This window comes from Peromyscus leucopus, chromosome 11 (genome assembly GCF_004664715.2).
Source record: "Peromyscus leucopus breed LL Stock chromosome 11, UCI_PerLeu_2.1, whole genome shotgun sequence".
Taxonomy (NCBI): domain Eukaryota; kingdom Metazoa; phylum Chordata; class Mammalia; order Rodentia; family Cricetidae; genus Peromyscus; species Peromyscus leucopus.
The window spans coordinates 67,277,377-67,297,063 of record NC_051072.1 but is presented as its reverse complement, the minus strand read 5'-3'; positions in this window follow the sequence as shown (position 1 = coordinate 67,297,063).

The following is a 19,687-nucleotide window of genomic DNA, read 5'->3' as shown; positions in this document are numbered from 1 at the left end:
CCCGCTGAAAAAAGTAACTTACTGAGTTTTCAATGTATAGTAGGCATAGAAGTAGAACTTAGAACAAGGAGGTTTTCTGTATAATATTATTTTAAAACTGGTCAGTGGTGGAGCACGCCTTTAATCTCAGCGCTCAGTAGGCAGAGGCAGGTAGATCTCTGAGTTTGAAGCCAACCCGCTCTACACAGTGAGTTTTAGGACAGCCAGAGCTACACAGAGAAACTCTGTGTAAATAAACCCAAATAAATAAAACCTAATGACATTACTACAAGATGGTATAATTTTGATCTTCCAGTTCAATATAAAGTAAATGAGGCACAGAGATGAAGTAATTTTTCTAAATAGTGTGAGTCCATCATTCAAATCCCCTGCTTAAATACCATTTCCTAACTTTTCTGAATATGTTAATGTCTTGTCACTGTTCACATAATAGTCAATAAGTGTCTTTAAGTGACAAAAATAAACACAGGATTATAAAAATAAATCAAATATCCAAGTCTATCCTTCATTACCATATTGTATTGAAGAGAGGCAAAGAAAAGAGACAGTAGGTTAACAGGTGATTGACAGATAGCTCATAGGTAGATAAGTGATGATGATAGGCAGGTGATAGATGACTGACAGATAATAGGTAGATAGATACAGGTAAATAGAAAAAATATCAGAATGAAATGGATGTGACAGCACAGTTAGCTGATGTGGGAGTCAGTGGGAGTTCAGCTCCTATCTTTCCCACCTTTTCTAGGGTTCTTAGGAAGAGGATAGAGGGATAAGAAAAAAACAGATAGAAAGAGAGACCTACCTGACAGGAAGAAAGACAGAAACACAGAATAGCTTTGGGAGGGCCTGGATCAATACCCAACAGCTTCGAAGGTTTATTCAAAAAACTTTTTATAACGTGCCAAAGGGAAAGGCAAAAGACCTCCCCCTTGCAAGATCAAAGCACACCACACAGGCAAGTATAGACCCTTCCAGACACCTGGTAAACACGCCCGTGGTCAAATCACCTCCTTATGCAGCCCTGCTGGGTAAAGCAAGCTCACATTCTCTGATCCTGAGTAATTTGGGTCTCCACAAGCTGATTTTGTAGGGATTCAAGTAAAACATTCATTCATGGTCATGGTAGCCAAAAAAAAAAAAAAAAAAAAGGAAGCAAGGAAGAAACCCATGGAATATGTAAAAGAAACATGTCCTGGCTAAGAGAGAACTGTAGAGCAATCATACTGTGACAGCAGAGCAGGCATCATTTCCAGAGATGCATGAAGGAGCTTGTGGCTTCAGAGCAGATGGCAAAAGGGCACAGAGAAATAGGTGAGATCACAGGGATGCTGGAAAGGGGCAGAGCATCTCATTGGCCAGGACACAAAAGGCACTAAACTTTTTCTGTATGCCTGGGGAATCCTGTCATTCTCTGAGGAGAGAAATAAAATAATTTAAAACCATTCTAAAAACACAGAGAAACATATTTCCTGGTGTTTTATAGATCACAAACTATGACAGACTACATAGAAATACAAAAAAAAAAAAATCCACAAACTATAAATCCTCAGAACTACTGCCAGATAATTTCTTCTCCATAACTCAGTGCCTTTCAGTCTAAAGTACTAAGAAAATAAGAATCTTCATCAGGAGAGAAAAGCTGAATTACACCAGATCACCATTCAATATCATTTACATCTGTTCATGATCTACTTATTGAACTTATTGAACCACAATACCAGGTAACATATGCTATCATTATTTCATTTACTTGCTTACTGTGCATTGTAGATCAGTGTTTCTAGCTGTATGGTTCTCTTCAGTTTCATATCCATATAGCAGAGCCTCCCACTGCTCCTTGTTTGAGTCTTGCACTCACAAGATTTCCAAGCCATTGACATGCATGTCTTTATGAAAATTGAAGAATATCTAGTAAAGGCATACTCTACATCATCACGACCATGGTCCAAGACCGGAAGGTTTAAGGAAACAATAGTAAATCAAAGCATAAATGTACTCAGAGCACAGCCTCGCAAGTCAGCAAAGGTGCAAGCAATGCGCGGAATGGGAAGAGCTGTGGGGCGCAGAACTGGTTGCAGCAGGTCTCCCACAGAAATTCCCACTCACTCGGAACACAGAACACTAAAGAAATGCCAAATCCAGTGGGCAGGGTGAGTAAGAGTAAACAGGAGAAAGAAAAAGCAAGGCAAGTCCCACTTTGGATCTTTGACACTACAGCCCACTCCATCAATCATGAAAAGGTCCCAGGAAGATAGTGAACAACGAGACGAAGTCAGGAAGAAGTGTGAATACAAGGGCAGCTTTTGAAAATATGCAAAGGCAAATACTGAAAAGGAAGCAAGACAGAGACAAGAAAAGAGACAAAAGTATGATGCAAGTGGAAATGGGAATTGTTAGGTACAAGTCACAAAGAGTCAAGTCAAACAGTGTGGGGAAGTCCTCTGCTTTATTATTAACATGAGGCTCAGTGAAGGGTTAATGGTGGGTGAAACCAGAGTTGAGTGAGTGAGATAACAGACTGGCAAGAATATGTGGGATAAGGAAAATGAATCCAAACACTGAAATTCAAATCTGACAGTAATCTAACATCACCAAAACTGACATGGTATTAAGGATACGAAACAGTTTGACTTTACCTAGAAAGTTGAAGACACATTTTTGTATGTGTGTGATCCATAAATCCCCAGCATTTCTGTCCACCATCTCCATATGTGCACATATATGAGAGAGAGAGAATTGTGGTGTTAGTTTTAAGAACACAGTACCTAAAAATAAATGGCAATCAATACTAAGATGTATGGCTGTGTCTGTGTAAGAATATAGTGGAATATTATATAATTGTGAAAATAACTGTAAGAACAGCTACATATGTAAAGACATATACAAAAACATATAGAACGGCAAACGATCAAAAACAGTTGAATGGAAAAACATCACAGCACAAACTAGGCTACAATTCCAATAAACCAGGTAGGTGAGACTGAACACATACAGTGGTATTAGAAGCACAGTGAGAAAGCCTGATAAATACAGTGAGCACCTTCCTGTATTTTATTCAGCATGGCATAAGGTGGGTATGATGGAAGGAGAGAGTGGAAATTCTAAATCATTGATCAGATTATATTTCCTCAAAAAACATTAGTATAAGAGTATTTACATTGTTCTTTGAATCTCTGATAACTGTTGCCTCCCTGTCCCTCTATTTTAAGCAAGCCCAGCAAGGCAAAGACAGAATAGAAAACATAAGCACAATTCTTTGAAGAATGTTGTGCAAGAGAGGAGAAAATGTAAGAAAAAAAAGGACAAGGGGATCCAAAACATAATAATAAAAATTTTCAACTTCTCTCTTTAATTGTTATTCTAAGTATTTAAGCATTTTAGCTTTCAAAATTAGCTTACAAAGCAACAGGTTTCCACAAGGAATGTTCCTGCAGGTTTCATTTTGGTTGATTCCCCTCATCTCTTTGATCTCACCTCCCCTGGACCATTTAGACCACATCGTTGATGCTTCCTCTTTGTCTTGTCTCTTTCCTGTAGCGCCTTTTCTAAAGAGATTATAGTTGTTATTTCCAAGCCTAATAGGCCCTTTCTAAGTCCCTGACTGAAAATCATGTTTCCTCCCAGGCAGACACACATTTTAGCTTTTCGAATTTAGGATCATCACATGGAAGCAAAGGTAACACAGAATTTGTTTCTAAGCTTGAGTTACCTCACTTAATGTTTGAATTTCATATATTTTCTAAAATTTCCATAGTGTAGACAGCAATGATAAATGAAGATGTGAAAAAAATTCTAGGATCCTTTCGGTATGTCCAGTGTGGTATTGTTGGCTCAATTGTTGGCTCAGACTAAAACCAAAACTACTCTAAGATATGAGACAATTTTCATAAAAAGGAAATTTGATACTATGGTGTAGGGTACAGAAGAGAGTCAATAGAGAGGGGATAAAAATTTAAACAAATGGGGGGGAAAGAAATTTGCAAGTTTCTCAGTTCCATTTTATTAATTAACAATTTTTTGCAGTTATATATAATAAAGTACCTAGAGACATATGATTAAGGCCTTTTAGGGAAACAAATGTATAGATTAAACTCCAATGCCTGAATCTTTGTGACTTACGCTTTCATTTCTCAGTCTCTTTGTCTTTCTCTCTTTTTTTAATCTTTTTGTTTGTTTGTTTGTTTGTTTGTCGAGACGGGGTTTCTCTGTGTAGCTTTGCGCCTTTCCTGGAACTCACTTGGTAGCCCAGGCTGGCCTTGAACTCAGAGATCTGCCTGGCTCTGCCTCCCAAGTGCTGGGGTTAAAGGCATGCGCCACCACTGCCCAGCTGTCTTTCTTTCTTGTTTCTTGTAACTTAGTTGCATAATATTCTCAGTGGATTGAAACTTACATACATGTACAGATAAAATGACTCCTCCTGCCTCAAACTGTAAAGACTTGACCATTGTCCACAAATAGCAATTTCATTTCATCTATAACCCACTCATTCCTTTCCCTCTCCCATGTTATTTCAAAGCTAGAGAAGGATTCCTTTTTTAAATAATTGCAAATGTGAATAAAAGGTGGACTTTTAAAATCCTAACAACAATTAATTGATATTTCTTAGTACATTAATATAACTTTTATTAATATCAGTTGTTGTAATTGAAGTTTCTTCAACATAGGTCACTCCAAAAAAAATGCAAACTTTAAAATTCATACTTCTTGTCAGAGTTACGTGATTCTAATTTCTCTTAGATTTTTCTTAGGCTTGCCTTTTGGGAAACATTAGCATCTTCCATGTACCAGATTGTAGGTTTTCCCAAGTTACAAAATTATCTCCTGTTTGACCTTCTTCAAAAAGGAGGAATGTTTTCTTCCAATTCTCCTACTTGCATTCAAATTATTCAAGGCAATCCACCTATCAATTAAAATATTATTACAATCATAACTTGAGCCCTGTGTTATAGGAAGATTTAAAGAAAAGCTGAAATGGATTTTAAAATATTCAAAGCTTTAAAGAAAAATTCATATTAAAGATGAAATTTTGAGTTTTCACTATGCACTTCATGCAGAAAAGGAACTCGATGCATGCACAAAGAAGCATATCAAAATTCTTCAGTTTGTTCCCAGGGCTCTGACACCAGCTGACTTAGATTAAATAGCAGTGAGCTGGAAAAGCATTCTGGGTATTGGTATGCAAATGAATTCACCAAGCATTTCTTCCTATGGCTTTGGAATTCCCACAGCTACAACTACATGAAACATATATTTTAAAATTGCATTTTAAGCAAATAAATGTAACATTAAACCTATCCTTTTCATAGCTCAAATATAATCCGAATAGAGCTAAAAATGTTTGATAAGAGGAACAAAAATAATTCTGAGAAAATGGGAGTATTTATCAGGGTATTCACAGGTACCTGGGAACATGTGCAATGACATAATCTTGTCTCTGTAGTTCCAGCTTGAGCACACTGCCACAGAGCCTTTCCTGTGCCCTTCCTGCTCAAGTCGAAGGATGGCCATGGCCAGCAGGTACAGGAAGCAGGTGGAAATCAGTGGTTACCTCATAAAGAGAAAACATTGTTTACAAATGTTGTTTTGAGGGTGACTTTTCTGGTGAGTCCTGTCCCCATCATCTGATGCTACAAGGAAGTTGTAGTGCAGTGGAAGATTACTAATTTGGGAAGGAAAGGAAACTTTTACAAAAATCAACCCTTTCTTCAGAAAAATAGCTCACATAGAGAATGTTACAATATATTTATATTTGACACCTTAGCTGCCAGCAACCCGTACTGTAAAGAGAATGGATTACTATGAAGCCTTTTCTCACTCAGATGAAATATTATAATGGCAGTGTTTTAGCGATATGACACAGATTCTTGACTTTCCTCAGTGTTTAACTCTACCCTTCCTTGTACCCACACTTCAGTGGAGTAGTACTGGATTCCAAAATTATAAACTGAAATGCAAAATGCATAATGCAAGCCATTCTTTCTTCTATGTAAGCCAAGATCACTTTGCAGCATACCCCTGCAGGGGACCTAACAGGGAATTTCCAAAAACATTAATGTATTCAGAAGAAATGTCAAAATAAAGAAAGCCTGTAAACACTGTCTGTGGGAAGCTTTTTGTGCCATTCCTGAATGCAAAATGAACTCTCATTTTCTTACAGAAGTAGAATCCATTTCTGCCATCTAGTGACAATAAGTCCAACAGATACTGAGAAGCGAAACTCATTTTCTAAATGTGCTCACAATTCAATCCAAAGCAACTAGGACATGTACACAGGCACTGTCCTGAAGATGCAATGTAACTTCATGCACACATATTCTTTAGAAAGGAATTTTAAGGAAGTTCCTTGGGTGTTAAGTGGCATCCACGTGTTTCTTATTAATCTTTGAAGCTAGAAAACAAATATATAACAGTACTTACTATGTGCACATTGCTTTTTGAAGGTGTCAAATCACTTACACATGTGTCAACTTGTTCAATACAGGAACAAAAGGGGAGGAGTGTGCCCTAAGCAGAAGTATAGTCTCCAAAGCCAGATGTCTAAACCTAAAGCTTGTTTGCTCCCATATTTGAAAACTTGTGAATGATCCATCCAATAGAGTACTAAGCTCTCATGATTATAGACCTTAGTTCAATGACTGTAACATCATGTCTTTCCATAAATTTATTATATAACATTGGTACACGATGTGTATATGTAGTAAAGTACAAAAGCTTTCCTTCCAAAAGTTCTCTTTCTGGAACTTTAGAATCTGAATACCCACAAGCAGATGTAAAACAATTTAGTTGCATCTTGGTCATGGAAGGTAAGGAAAAGGATTATGATGTGAGGAAAGCTTACTGGGCTCTCTCTCTCTCTCTCTCTCTCTCTCTCTCTCTCTCTCTCTCTCTCTCTCTCTCTCTGTGTGTGTGTGTGTGTGTGTGTGTGTTGTTGTTGTTGTTGTTGTATGTGAATGTGGCAGATGCAGGCAAGTGTAAATACACTTGCACATGCACCCACATGGACAACTTCAGATATCTTCCTCTACTGTTCTTCACTTTATTGCCTTGAGACCAGGTCTTTAACTGAGTGAAAGGATCGCCATTTGGGCTAGACTAGAGGGTTGGAAAGCTCCAGGTATCTGCCTCTCTACAAATAACAATACAGAGTTTATAGGAAAAGCAGTGTGTAGTCAAGTCTGGTCTTTTATGTGGTTCTTGAGATTCAAATTCAGATCTTCATACTTGCAGAAGAAATACACTTACCCACTGAGCCTATTTCTAGCCCCCAACTTACAGACTTAAAGAAAATTGTCTTTCTAGTTGTCTTAATCAGTTTTATTTTGTTTTAAGATAATACCTACTGATGGCTACTTTATACAAAAAGGGTGGTTGTGTGCATCCTCCATCCAAATTCTTTAGAGCCAGAATCTTCTGACTGAAGATCTGAACAGAATGGCCCCAAAGTCCTAATGAGGTCCTCTCTGGCTATATAACAACATAGGCAGAGAGCAGACAAAGAAATGTCACCTTGTGGGAAGCCAAGCATTCTTGATAGCCTGGTTTCAGGCCAAATGACAGAAAGAGAAAGCAGTCACATAGTACCTAATCCACTCACAAGTCCCCAACAGTGCCTTCATCCGTTAAAATGCTTGCAACCCAAGTGCCTGGTGGTTGGCCCTGCCTCTTTTCTCCTTTTTAATTTTTTTCTTCCTTTAATTGCTGAGATTATAAAGATACTACCACTTAAAAGTTCCATAGCCCCAACACAGCCAGGAGCAAACTTCCAGCATGTGAACTCTCTCTGAGAACCACCTACAAATGCCAGCACCAAGTAATTGCTTGAAACTTGGATTTGAAGAAGAAAAACAAAACAAACTCAGTGATTACTTTGCTTATTTTGTGACAGTATTGTTCATTTTTTCCTTTTCTTTTAACTACTGAACACAACTTTTGTTTTTGACTCAATGTGTTCTTTTCTGGGTCAGAGCAGATGAGATAGTACAAAGAGTAAGCAAATATCTTTCCAAAATATTTAAGTTCTGTCCATATACACCTGTGAGGAGACTGGGGATTTAGAAATAGGTGCAGATTTTTGGAGTGGGACTATTGTGGGATATTTTTCTGTATATTGTGAATGTGTGATGTGCTCCTTAGTTGATAATAAAGCAATTTTGGCCAATGGCAAGGCAAGATGAGGTTAGGTGATACAATCACACTGAGAACAGAGATGAAGGGTGGAGTCAGGTCAGACACCAGCCTGCCACCAAGGAAGTAAGATAGGTAGAAAAGAAGGTAATAAGCAACAAGCCACAGACAATGTGCCAAAGCATAGGCAAGAAATATGGGTTAATTTTAATATAAGAGCTAGCTAGGAATAAGCCTGAGCCATCAGCCAAACATTTATAATTAATATAAGCCTCTGAGTGATTATTTGGAAATGTCTGGGGGATGGGGTTGGACCGAAAAAAAGCTTCTGATTACAGTGGGACTTGGGAAATCACTTTAATTTTCTCCACTTCATATATATATATAAATGATATATATCATTTCTAGAATAATTTTCCTGATTTTTATACTATACCTCTTTTCAAATCCTTTACTCCCTTTTTCTTATCTCCACAGACCTTGCCTCTTGTTATGAGAGAAGGTTGTTCTTTGGAAATTTTCTCTTTTTCTACAAGAACCCCATTCTATCTACACATCCACCAATACATTGAAATGTTTGTATTTTCTGAGATCTAGATTTGCATGATCAACTATTCCTCAAATTCTCCATCTAAAAGTAAAATTCACATCTACAGATTAATGTATTTAAATCTGAGCTTCATGCTTTTTCTATGGAAGCTTATATCCCTACACTACCTTAGTCAATAGCTCTTTGCTCACTGCTTAGGTTGTTTGTAATAATTATGATATGAGTTTCAGGTGTTGAGGCCAAAGTAGGACCACAGAATACATCCAACTGCAGTTTTCCCTCCCTTCTCACAGTCCCTCCCCTTGGTCCCCTCTCCCCAGGTTCACTCCTTCTCTTCAGTTTTCCTTCAAAAAATATGTAGAGGTAAGCATCTAATCTGACCTAACAAGTTACAATAAGACTAGATACAGACCCTTATATTAAGGCTGGACCAGACAAGGCAACCCAGTAGGAGGAAATGAGTCCCAAGTACAATCAAAAGAATCAGAGATACATAAGGAAAGTTACTTGCTACAACAGTAAGAAGTGTCTAGGAACGCAAATCAAGAGACATATATTTAGAAGTTTAGCCAAATCCTCAAAGATCTTAGTGTTGTACTTTATAGTACTCAAATGATACTATAAAGAGATTGCAGTCGCTCATGTCATCAGGTGTAAACCTGACATTCAGAAGAATAAGCATTCTCTTTCTTAAGACTGAAAGAGTAAGGGGACATTTGACAGTAGTTACTTCTAGATTATCTTTCATATAGTATTGGTCAGAAGTAGCCTTTCCTGTGCCAGTTCCTGGCAGAGTTGAAATGCCGTTGTTGTCTTGGATTAATCATTCAAAGTGTATTATTAAGACATCAACCATATCTGATGGAGAAGCTAGAATTGTCTCAGTCTGTGCAAATATGTGATAGTAAAATGCCTTTCACAACCTGTAGCTGGAACTTAATTACTGAACACATTCATCTTATCTCTCCATGGTTTAAATTGTCTAGATAAGTAGTTGAGCTGCTGAGGTAGATGCTGTCTTATCCTCATTGCACTGCTGTCTAGTATGATGAATGATTTATATGATCTATTCAACACTCCAAGCAACATAACTACCAGCATTTTTCTATCTTGTGTTTCTAGTACTGGCTTTGAGTGCATAGGATTCTCATGCCTGAATGCCTGTGCTGCTTCCCATGCCATCTCTTGGGTCTCTCCTGATAGTTGCTGTCTTGGAAGAGAAGCACACAGTTGACAGATAGGAGAACAAAAACCTGTCTAACTCAGAGACTAATGCCTGTGCAGTGGAAAATGATAGGCATGAGGCTCAAACTGGGAGATTATATATCAATGAATTCAAAATAAAATAGAGAATTAAATAAGAATGAGTCAAACTTATTGATTTAAGATATATGAAAGAAATTCTTTGCCTTTCTCCATGGCAGAATGATTTTCACAAGCTCTCTTAGACACCTAAGACTCCCAAGGAGGCACACTCATTTCCAGCTTTACTCTTGAAAATTCAATGGGCATGGATGATCAAACAGGAATCAATGGGAGTTCCTGTTTTGGAGAATGGGATTTTCCTGTTAAAGTTCCTTTTTTTCTATTTGTAAGATGGTTTAGAGGATCTTACTTTCTACTCAGCTATTGGTTTTCAAACTTGTGCAATACCTGTAGCAGGATACTCACACACATTATTTCATTAAGTGCACATTAGCATGGAGGAGAGGTATACATATTTTCATTTATTTGATAAAGATTGAGCTTAGAGAAGTAGAATAATTTGTAAATTATAGAATGGGCAAGTAATTACTCTAGATAAGATATGACCCTAGATCAATCTCATGAAAATTTATGGATGCAAATTTTATTTTATTTATAACTCTAAAATCATGTCTACTCCAGAAAGGGGGATAAAGCTGCATTAACAACTAGAACCAAAGTATTCTAGAGTTGGACTGTGTTGTTCGGTGATTGTTCAGAGTCAGTGGTAACAGTTTGCACTTTGCTGGTAAACAATGACAGAAAGTCTGGCTCACACTCAGAGAAAGTCCACCATGCTTCTTATGCATGGAAAATGGAAAAATACAGTATTTTTAAATATCCATATGAAGTAAAAGCCAAGGGTATTGGTGAGTGTTGTTGACATCTACAAAATCACCATGTCATCAAGCAGTACTTTCTTTCTTTATAGTAGAGTTCATGAAGCAAGACAGAATTTCCTGTCTAGTAATAGAAAATATGAAAAATTTTGACATTATTGTATAGTTTCCCCATCACAGAAAAAAATGTAGAAATTGCATAAAAATAAGATACAAAATATGTATTTTTATATATCCCTTCTCCAAAATGGGCCCAGTGTAAAAAGCCATACATAGAACACTTGGGGTATAAAAAGGTATTCTAAACATATAATGACAATTTCACCATGAAAACCCCTCCAATAAAAAGGAAGATTCATGGTCACATTTATTACTCACTTAAAAAGAACACAAAATTGTATGGTGACCAAGGATGTAGTTAAGTTAGTAAAGCATTGTTTCATACACAAAACCCTGGGTTCAGTCCCCATTGCCACATAAACAGAATATTAGGTGAATATCTCTTATTCCAGTACTCTGAAGGCCAAGGCAAGACGATCAGAACTTTGTTGTCCTTAGCTACATAAAGAATTTGAGGTCAGACTGAGTACATGAGATAGATCATGGCTCAAAACAAGTACAAAAGCCTTTAGGTTTTGTATCTTTTTTTAAAAACCAAAGCAATGTGCAAGTGCTACTTTATACTGAGTAATCCAAAGGCATTAAGGATATTATTTACCCACCATTCTTCCAAGCTATGCTACTTTGAGTTATTCAATGTTAAAATTTTGGTGTACATTCTTTGAGGTCTTCCTGTAAGATCATGCTAAGTCAAAAGATTATTCTCTTAAAGAATGGCTTCTCTGACAGCATCTCCCAACAGCTCTTGTATATCAAATACATCTTTTCAGAGCAATGTATTCCTGGAACTCATTTCTATTAATAGCTGAAATACACTCTCAATACTATAACTTCTGTGATCATTCACCTATTTACAGGCATTTAGACTATGATCAGGAACTTGCAATTATAACTAAATTAGAATAAATGCAGTGTCCATGTGTTTCTGTACAGTAGTTCCTGAAATGAAGAAACTAGAGTAAAAAAGATACATGTGTATGTTAGAACCTAATGGATAGTGGCATATAATTTTCTAAATGTTGACTTTAATGAGATGCGTCATTGACTGTCTAGCTTAGACTCTTTCTGAGAGGCATAAAAGATAAATGGGTTTTATTTTAATCACTAAAAAATTGATGCCACTGAAAGATTTGATTGTAACTTTTACTTTTGCTTACCAAATGTGAATATATGTTATTTCAATAATTCGACTCATAAAAAAAGAACAGAACAAATGATAAAGAAATGAAGTAATCAAATTTATATGCAACCTATCTAACTAGAATAGACATGAAGTCTCAACCATTTTTTCTTCACCATATAAATATGGTTCAATATCTCTGCTCATGGCAATGGATGCTTTCTAAAACAAAATACCCAGTATGTCTTTGGAGGCCAATCCAGTACAAACAGAAGAAAGGCATGGTTCTCAGTTAGGAACACATAGACATGTAAGCTCAGAAGAAAGGATGAATACAGCTCTCATTTCTAGAATTTAATTTGATTTGCCTTTAGCTGACTTTTCCTTGTGTGCCCTAAAACTACATGATACAGATTTAAATAAAATCACATACTTTTAAAAATTATTTTGTTTTCTAAATGAATGTATAATTAGGCTTCAACATTATTTCAGAAGCAAAAGTAAAAATAAAAATTGAAGTTAGAATTATATATTTAGATATTAGCATATAAAATATCAGTATGAAGATTGACCCCATTAAGAATATTTAACAGTTCATCCCAAAAAATTATCAGAACAAAAGAGTATCTCTCCCTTGTTTTATGTATTGTTGTTATTAATGATCAATTTTAACAGTTGACTAGAACATTAAATATTGGAATACTTTAATAAGTTTCACTTTTGTACATCTAGTTCCAGTCTATTATGTAGTCATAAACTTTGCTAAGTCTCAAATGTATTTCCTATCATATATTGGGATTTGAAGATATTTAAGGCCAGGGATAGACTGTATTATCACAAAGTTACAACCTAATGTGAAGAAACAATATAAAGATGACAGAAGAAACATGCCTTAACAGGGAAATTAAACGATAGAATGGTTGATCTAGAAGGGCAAAACATTGAACATGACAAAATTATTAAATGGATACATGCACAAACATTCTGACACTGGATGTCTTTTTATATGCAATGATAAGTTAAAAAGCAATGAAATACAACAATTTAAGCAAACTAGGAAATTATATATTCTATTCCAAGACTTAGACAAGGTCTCCAAGAAATAGCCTAACATGAACCACACAGGAAAGTGTGTGATTGAGGAGGAATTCTGGGTAGAAACATGAAGGATGTCAGGAAAGCAGGGCATCAGAAAGAGACACAGTTAACTAAGGAGAGATCTTTGTCAGGGCCCCAGAAAGTGTGCTTCTTGTTGATCAACAAAGGAATCTGGAGTATACGTTTGTCTGAAGATTTACATAAGGAAGCAGGATTCCACCTTCCAGTCCATCACACGCTTGTCACCTCCTAAGAACAAAGTGGTACCTCTAGTAACTCTGAGGATGTCTTCTGAAAGAAACTATATGTTGATAGACAAAGAAGCACCCAGATAAAGTGATAACCCACAGAAGTCTGGTCAATCGTTTATTAAGGGATATGATAGGATTAACACATTCATGAATACAGAATGAAGTGATACAGCTACATCCTTGTCCACCAGGGAAGGATGGAGAAAGCTCTATCTCAGATCATCAAAATGTGGCTTCAGGAAAACCACCATGTCCCAGAGAGAGTGTGTGACCCTCCTCCTCAGTTCTTATTCAGTCATGTACTCAGAGAAGAACATGCCCCATAGGGCTAGTCACACCAATACCATTGGTTAAATGGATAAAATTCCCACAACACACACAAAGTGATAAAATGATGTGCTGGGGCTCTGTTATTATCAGCATGGGTTCAGATAGAACATTGGCACTGTTGGATATGTTAAAATATTTGTGGTACCATCCCAAGACAATGTCAGCACCAAGTACTATGAAGATAAGTTGAGATAAAGTCAATGATTATGAAACTGCAACAAACATTCCAAATCCCAATGATGATAATATGATCTGTAAATTTTTGACCATGATCTGTGGGAACTCTGTTGCCTGGGATAACTCATGTAACTGACTCTGACACAGGGTGTCACAGGACAGTCACAGACTTGATGTCATCACTGTGTTAGAGGGTAAGGTGACACCTCAGAACTTGGTGTTGTGTTGACACATTTACTACATACATCATTTTTGCAAGATCTCTTCCTGCTCTTCTGAAGTGAGAGTTGGTCCTGAGCCTAAGAGGAGGGAGGGCAGAGTTGTTTCAAACACATAATTACTACAGTGTTCAGTGGATAGATATGTAAACTATTACTTTTAAGCAAGATAAAAATATGATATGTAAAAACTGTGAATCTGAGATAATAAATCTAAGAATCATATTGGTGACTCAAAAAATATAATCTATATTACACTGATTAGGACTGAATTCTGTTAGCAATTTACAGATTAGAAACTAGGAGAGCAAAGTAAATATCAAATGGTACCTGAGAATGTTAAATACGATATTAAAATGTAGGTATCTAAAAAAATCGTGTGATCAGAGGCATGAGAAGAATACAAGAGCTAGAATTAAAGGAATTTATTCTCCATGGGTCAAGTTGAAACTCCTATGAGTAACACTGGACCCATAAGGAGGACAACATAGATAAAAGGTCCAGATAGAGAAGCAATTAAAAATGAAAATGTGGTACTAGTACTGTTCATATACATCACTTTTATGTATAAATGAGCAAAATAGAAAAATAAGAGTTACTAGTCTAGGGTGGTTATCACAACAGGTATGATTAGGTCTCTTAATGTTTAGGAAAGACTTGCCTTTGGAGAAGCCTCTGAGATAAACATTATTAATGGAAAACTAGACAAATATGCATAGCTAAATATACAGTTACATGGCACAGAGGACTCTAAAAACAAGTGTGAGGAAAAGGATTTTTAATGAACAAAGAAAATGTATATTACAGTAGGATTAGCTATGGAGCTAGATAAGTTATTTATTAAACACCATAATTATATGATAGCAAGATTATTCTAGAAAATTTCAGCTCCTTTAGAGGCCAAATAGTTATCACTTAATATATTTTATATATATATATATATAAATATATATAACACAAACCTGCTATGTGAGTTTGAATTTACTATGCCTTGTAAAATGCTATTAAAATTACTACTTCTTGGTACTTGTCAATATGAATAACAGAGAAAAACATTTAAGGAGTATCATCAAAACTATGTATTCTATAGAACTGGTTATCTTCTGTAACCAGGCATGGCTTCATGAGGTTGGGACTGGCACACCAATCTAGCCACAAAATCTTTGACCTACAACATATCCTGTTTGCAAGAGGTGCTGGGAAATGGTGGCTCAGAGTTTGTGGGAGCAGCCAGCCAATGACTAGTCTAAATAGAGGCCCAAGAGGGGGAGTCCATGTCCAATACTGCCTGGATGGCCAGTATCTAGAAGCTGGATGGCCTAAAGACATAGGGTAGAACCAAACACAAATGGCAAAAAAATTAAAGTCAATAAAATGATTCCTAATAATATTCTGCTATACTCATAGATTGGTGCCTAGCCCATTTACCATCAGAGAGACTTCTTCCAGCAGCTGATGAGAGCAGATGAAAAGATCCACAGCCAAACATTAGGCAGAATGTTGGGAACCCCACAGAAGAGAGGGAGGGAGGATTGTAGGAGCCAGAGGGGCCAAGCATACCAGAACACAGCCCACAGAATCAACTAAGCAGACCTCTTAGGGCCCACAGAAACTGAAGTGGCAATCCAGACACTGCATGGATCTGTACTAGGTCCTCTGCATATATGTTGTATTTGTTCAGCTTGGGGTTTTGTGTGACTCCTAACAATGGGAGTAGGGATATCTCTGACTCTTTTGCCGGCTCTTGGAACCCTTTTCCTCCTACTCAGTTGCCTCATCCTGCCTTGATATGAGGGTTTATTCCTAGTCTTAGTGCTCCTTGTTATGCTGTGTTGGGTTGATAAGCCTGGGAGGCCTATTCTTTTTTGAAGAGAAATGAAGGAGCAGTGGATCCGGGGGAGAGTGAAGGTGATAGGAGACTGGAATTATATAAGAGAAGAATATGTAATTGTATTTTATAAGAGAAGAATAAATAAAAAATATATATGTGTTCTGTTCACTTTAAAATATAAAGCAATGATGATATATTTTAGAGAAAATCCAGTGGTAACACTTTTCATGCTCTGTAAAAATTATTTTTAATCTATTTTCAAATATAAATTATACTTAAAATTATAAAAATGAATGCATTGCTATGTTAATTACTTACTCAGAAAGTATCATTGAGAGTAACAGCACTGATATTCTCTCCTGAAATTTATACAATGTTGAAATGCTGCATTTGTGTCTCAGCTCTTACATTGTGTACTGCTTTAGTGTTCAATCCCTGACTCAGCAAATATTTAGTAAAAGTGATAACTGGCTGATTAAACTCGCACTGTGGAGCCAATGGCCTACTTGTATATCTAGTTTGAAATCTTACCTTTCATGAGCTGGGCCATGAGAGGGTAGATGACTGGATCATATGTTATATACACTCCTCCACTGCAACAATGGCTTTTATGTCAGAAACATGGCATATCTTAATCTGGAGGAAATTAACACAAAACAGACTTATGAAACTCCTTTGTCTGAGGTAACATGTTTTTTATTTTATAGTATACACATGTATAACAATTTGAGTCCTGACTGTGGTTTCACGAATAATTTCACATTTGAGGAAATCTTCAAAGCAACTCATATTCTTTTACCTAAAGATATTGATCATATTTCTCTCCTTTGATTGGTTTCTACAAAGCCTAGAGTCAAATTTCAGATCTACCTAAGCACGTGTGTAGAACTATAGGGCAAATACTTTATGCACCAACCCGACCTCTGGCTTGATTTTACTTTTTCATCCTTCATCTTTCCTTTGGCTTTTTTACACATTTAAAATTTATTTTCTCTTCATGCAACTTTATGTTTTCACAAATAGTTTTTGTTAAAATTCAGGATACTAATAAATAAGTAACTAAAGCCTCAACTAGACTGTCTCTGTACTAAAGCACAGGTGAGCTCTTGCAGAGATAATTTGTTGAAAGGGTAGGGTACCACAAGAACAGTACCATTCTTAGATAAACCATTCTTGCCTGAGGAGAAAGGAGTGGAGGAGGTGATCTTGAGCATTGCTGTTGGTAAGATAATTAAAATTTTATTCACTGTTACAGGAGAGACATAAATCATAGGTGCAGCGTGATAAATAGCATCAGACTCATGAGTCCAGTGCATGAGAGCTGAGCTACTGCTAAAGTGAAGTTACGGTCTTCTTGCTGGGAAGCGTGATGATTGGTAATGTAAATAAACAATGAGGAAAACATAGCAGGCATTCACATCCACCCTTATATGATGAAATGTGGAAGATATAGAGAAAAGAAAGCTGGTGACAACTCTTTTCAAAAGTGAAGCTTCCTCTTGGGGGGAGTGCGGGATGAGGGAAGAGAGGGGACTTTGGTGTGTAAAATGAATGGAAAATTTTTCTTAATAAAAAACTGAAGCTTAACCTAAAATGTGTACTGTAAATCTGAAAAAAAAAATGAAAATAAGGGTCTAATAGCAACAGAAAATATAGTATATATATATTGCATATACTGATGAAGTGTATCAACTGTTAATTCAGTGGACTTTCAATGACTAGTGAATTAGTGCATGTCAATCACCCACTAAATTCTATGCAGAAGCTTTTATAAACTTTACTTTAAAATGGAAGAAATAACCGTTACTATAAAAAAGTACTGTGTGATTGAACAAATGAAAAAGCTTCATGGTTCAATACAGTTTGCACAAAGGTTCATCCTATATACATGAAAGAAACAAATATTCACCCAGAATGGGTAACTGTCAGAGAAACATCCATTGGTTTTTACACTATTTTAGTGACTCATTATTTTAAGTTATTTGTTTTCATAAGTACCTATCTGGGAATGACCATGGCATCTAAGTCAGGTTCTGGGATTTCTGGAAAGCAGCTAATGGACCTCTCCTTAAAATCATGGAGCTAGGATAGCCAAGTCTTGAGGCTGTGTATGGAGCATCAAGTAAGTGGTGCCTATGGTTTCCATCCAGCTGCTAGGGATGAAAGGACAGAGAAGTTTGTAGTGAATATAGCAACTTCATCAGGATTTGCACATTTGAAGAAAAATGTCTGACATTTTGGATGTTTTTATTTTTATTTTTTATTTTTGTTTTCTTTCAAGAAAAGATCTCCCTCTGTCCCCAAACTTGGAATTGAACTTGTGATTATCATCTACCTCCATCGTCCAGCTGTATTAAAGATATGTTCTCTATGCTAGGCTTCTTGCCAGGCTTTAATGCTGTGTTACAGATGTGTTCTGGCATTACAGATGTGTTCTGTGTGCTAGGCTTCATGTCAGGCTTTAATTGAGAAATTTTAACCTTACTAATCTGCTTACTCTTTTGACCATGACAATCCTATTTAAGTTAGTCATAAATTTCTCTTTTGTCACTCAGTTTATAAAAATTTTCTTAGTTTATTTTTAACGAGTCTTGTTTAAAATAAGACCCAAGATCATGAAGTCATTGAATATGTTTAAGCAAGCAGAATTATGTTCACAGTTCAATTTTGAAATTAAGGAGAGCATACAGAAAGATTGATAGCAAATAAATGTCTGACATTTTTTATAACTATCCCTTATTGAAAATTGTATCATTCAATCCATAAAGGGGGTTTTAGAAAACCACTTTCTCAAGTTAAACCTGATCATATGGGAGGTTTTACTTACATTAATAAATCGAATGAACAGTTTTAATTAAAAACTCATGCTATTTTCAAAATAATGCTGAAGAGGAGATTTCTGATCAATTGTAACTGCCAGATGGGAGATTTTCATAAGCTGTTTTTAATATTTCACTTTCATGAGCACATCACTTAAACATGCTGCCTACTTATCTCAAATACAAATGTTACTCAATCACAGTATTAAAATAATGCAATAACTTAAGTACTTTTCTATAATTTTTGTTTATAGACTTTAAATATAAGGAATGAAATTCAATAATTGGATTACCGAAGTGTTTCATCAAATTAATTAAATTTCCACAGCAAGCTCACTGATGAGGAATTATGACGTACCTGGTTAATAAGTTAAAATTGTGCTGAGATGGCAATTTGACAAGTGTCACTGACAAGTAAAATGAGAAAAAATAAGGTGCATATGTGTTTCCATATGATTTTTATTTATATTAACTTTTATGAAATTAAGTTATATTCATAGCTATGATTAAATGTGTTCGCATTAGTATGGAGAAGGAGACCACTACATATTTACATTTTACATTTGTCTACAAGTGGCATTTTGCTTTTGGAAAAGGTTTTGAACATTCACCATTTGATCTGATTCTTACAGTATCCCACTGACTTAAGGAAATTATTGCTTTCCTCATGTACAAAAATAAATATACAAATAAAAACTTGAGAAGCAGAGCTAAGGATTTTTCAAAGAGATTCTAATTACTGAGACAGATCTGGAGACTCCCATGATGGTAGTCTCTGCTGTCACTTTTTACCCCATGCCTAGGAGGAGATGGGAAATGAAAGAGCTGGCTGTAAGCCAAAATCTTGCAGTATGCATGAAAACAGTAACTAGAACCTCTTTTTGCTATCCCTTGATATTCCTCATGAAGCCATAACTTGTACCAATTCCTTTTCTTCTTTCCTTATCAGAGAACACAATGGGCAG